This window comes from Rhagoletis pomonella, unplaced genomic scaffold (assembly GCF_013731165.1).
Source record: "Rhagoletis pomonella isolate Grant_MI unplaced genomic scaffold, Rhpom_1.0 Rhpom_scaffold_00011, whole genome shotgun sequence".
Classification (NCBI taxonomy): Eukaryota; Metazoa; Arthropoda; class Insecta; order Diptera; family Tephritidae; genus Rhagoletis; species Rhagoletis pomonella.
Window position 1 is genome coordinate 9,706,117 of NW_023458565.1, and position 3,954 is coordinate 9,710,070.

A 3,954-nucleotide genomic window follows, 5' to 3' on the forward strand; every position below is an offset into this window, starting at 1 on the left:
TAATAAACAATAAACGAGCGGATTGGAAACTAGGCCTTTCCAACCGTTAACCGTCACGAAAGCGCGACTGGGTGGATCGGAAACTCGGCCTTTCTGACCACCCAGGAGATATCAATAAATGGAGTAACCCAAAAAGAATAGCGCGGATTGGAAACTCGGCCTTTCCAACCGTCTACATAACTTCCAGGAAATTGCATGCGTGTATAATGACATAAAATAATTGCAGTGATAAAGAAATAATATTATTTAAAAATTTCTGTAGAGCATTTTGTATTTTGTATTTAATATTTAATATTTATATTTTAAATCTAAAATCTAATTATAAGAATGTTAAATCTTTGTTGCAATATAAGTCTAACAGACTGTAAAAAATAAATAAATAAATAAAAAAAATATCGTCGTTTGAAGTACAAAACCGCGTATGTGGAGAGTAAAAATACTCATATTTCAAAATGGTTCTCTTTTTTATTAAGCAATCGCATTTCTGGCTAGTATATTCCAGGACGTATGGTTAAGGATTGAGCCAAGAGCTTGCGTGAGCAAATCCAATTTTTGGCAGCCAATGCCAGTTACGCGGTTTTGCACTTTAAACGACGATATAAATATACGTGTATGTATACATACACAAATGTGGGACATTCCAGCCCAATTCGGCTTCCCTGGTTTAAATAATTTTTTTTTAACGATGTTGGAAAAAAGGTTCCTGTTTTTAAATGCCTATAACTCTGCAAAAAATGAGCCACTGTTTTTTTGTTTGTAGAATTTTTCATTTTCAAAACACTTTTTTTTTACCTTGTTTATACCTACGAAAAAACCGCATTAACAAAAAACCGATTTGATTCTAAACATATTTCTTTCTAACGTTTATTCCACAGTCTTTATAGCGCACTCGATAAAACCGTATTGAAAAGTAAAAAAAACTCCGTTACTTTTATTCGACATTTATTATACCCGAGCGCACTTGTGCACAAGGGTTTATTAATTTTGTGCACATAACGGTTGTTTGTAACAGCCAAAACGAATCGAGATAGATATAGACAAATGTATACATAAATGCTCAGGATGAATAGAGAAGTCGATTAAGCCATGTCTGTCTGTCCGTCTGTCCGTATGTCCGTCCGTCCGTGTACACGATAACTCGAGAAAAAATTGAGATATCTCAACGAAATTTGGTATGCAGGTTTCATTTAATCCAAGGTAGGTTGGTATTGAAAATGGGTGAAATCAGACGGTAACCACGCTTACTTCCCAAATAACGGTAATTTCCAGAAATACGAAAACTGCGATATTTTAGTAACTACTGACGATAATTCACTCAAAATTGATATTTACAATAGCTTTCAGACAAAAAATAAGAATATTAAAAAGTTTTGGAAAATGGGCGTAGCCACGCCCACTTATGGTTACATGTGTATATCTTGGTAACCGCTACACCAATTGCTTCTAAACTTGGCACAGTTATTGGCCTTGGTACAGCATACCAAATACAATAACGGACAATAACCACGGCCACATCCCATATAACGGTAATTTAGAGAAATGCTAAATCTTCGATAAATCAGTAAATATTGAAGCTAATTTATTCAAAATTGATGCTTGCAACAATTCTCTACCAATAAATACGTTTATGATAAAATTTTGGAAAATGGGCGTGGCACCGCCCACTTATGATCACATATAAGTATATCGGTAACCGTTCTGCCAATTTGTACCAAACTCGGTATGGTTATTGTGCGCTTGCCACATAAAAGCAAAATGTTGAAAATTATTGAAATCGGACTAAAATTACGGCCGCTTTTCATATAACGGGCACGCTTGCAGTGTTTTAGACGTACATACACAAGGCCAAGTATAGACTCGGACCATCAAGGTATGCAAACTGCGCGGCCAACAATGTCAGAAAACCCCATTGTCTAAAAGTGCCTTCTACTCTAGACTCTCACGCCTTTTCTAGGAGAGAAGAGGGCACTCTTCAAAAAAACCGAAATATGCGAGCAGAGGAACTACATTTTCTACTCATTACGTATCGTCGCCTAAGAAGTAGTCGGAATTCAGCGAGCCCTAAAGAACCACTGGTCCAATGAGGAATGTTATGAAGCTGCATGAAAAAATGCCGCCTACAGTGTCACGCTGCCATGTGGGACCGATATAGGGACCTGGTAAATCGCCCAAGTATTTATTCACAAAACACTAAATATTGGAAAATGCTCGCGTGAATAGGGTCAACACCCACAATTCCTTTGCCGACTACAAAGCCACTTTCGACAGCATGAAACGAAAATGCAGCTCAGTCAGAATTGGCAAAGACTTCTCCGAGCCGTTTGATACTAAGCGAAGTTTGAGACTAGGTGTCTCCCTTTCGCATGATTTATTTAATCAAAAAAAGATAATAAGAGCCGCAAAACTTAATTGCTCAAGACTGAAGCCCCCGTCAACGAATACTGATTGGAATTTCAGACTGAGTTGGTAATTAAGAAATACATAAAAAAGTAAAAATTATACTCTGTTAGGGCCAATTTCACAGTGCGTAGTTAACTCAGAATCGACAGTTAACTAGAGATTTTCAGTACAAAATTCTGTAGTTAACTCCCGATTCTGAGTTAACTACGCATTGTGAAATTGGCCCTTAGTCAGTAATCATGCTAATTCTAGTGTATGGCGCAGAAGCATGCACAAAGGAAGGATCTGATGAGATGGCTCCAGGAGTGTTATTATAGAACGGTGACGACGAAACGATATACATAAATATGTAGAAAAAGTCCCACGGATTAAAATACAGAATGGAGTTCCAGCTCTGAAAGTAAACAACGCGAAAGTAAACAAGAAGAGGAAGGCTTCCTCTGCGAAGAAGGTAGGACTTGGCTTTTCCAATTAAACAAAGTGTATCGAATGTATTGGGCGTTGAGGTTTAGGAAATCTGATAACATAATTGGCTTCCCACATTTAAGAACCACCCTAATGTACCTATATCTAAAATATTTTAAAATAAAAAGGACCCCACAAGTCTAAACAATATAAACACACCGTTAACCATATACATAAGTATGTATGTACTTATGTAGTCAAAATTTAAATAAAAACTTACCAGCAATCAATCTGTAAGCAACAAATTGATTCATTGAGTTTCTACTAAGTAGCGTCAACATAAAATTTCACTTAAGCAATTCGTTCGCACGCTGTAATGGCTCATAATACCCCATCAGGGTAGGTATGAAATATTTCTATTTAACTTTTATTAAGACGGTTACTGAAATTGTAGCAGTAAATAAAAACGACTGCAAATATTGACATAAAATCCAACAACGCTGTGCTTTGCAAGCAAAAAGTGTCAAGTCGGAATATTGTAGATTAATGTGTATAATCAGAGTAAGTACACCCATACATATTCAGCTACCCTGCTAGTACGCTTTATAGTACTTTCATACCTTCTTTACACTTTATAGCTTATTTTAATATACAGCTAGTGGCGAACTTTTTCCACTGCTATTACCAACTCCTGCTGGCCACGTGCGCGTTCACACTATTACTTAACTTACTCGCTTAATCAGCATCCATCTTCTACCCAATCTCAAGCTACATACTACCTACATACATACATAGATACGAATAAAGGTTCAAGGTTCTCGAGTGTAAAGTTTTCATGTCAAAGTCAGTCATCGCTCGCGCGACAACGATAAGGCTATATGGCTTTCAGTTTGGCATTATGCGCCTGCAGAAATTTGGCAGCATGAAATTATACTTACTTATACCTACATACTCATTGAGTAACAAAACCAACTCGTCACCCCGAAAGTGCTGCCGTAATTGGGGCGAGAAGTAGTTAACAGTGATTTTCGTTAAGCATTGCGCCAAAACATTTCAAATTCAAAATGTGCGGTTTTATGCAAATGACACGCTCAGAATACCACCACTGTCTTAAATATATATGTATGTATGTATGTATGTATGTATGTA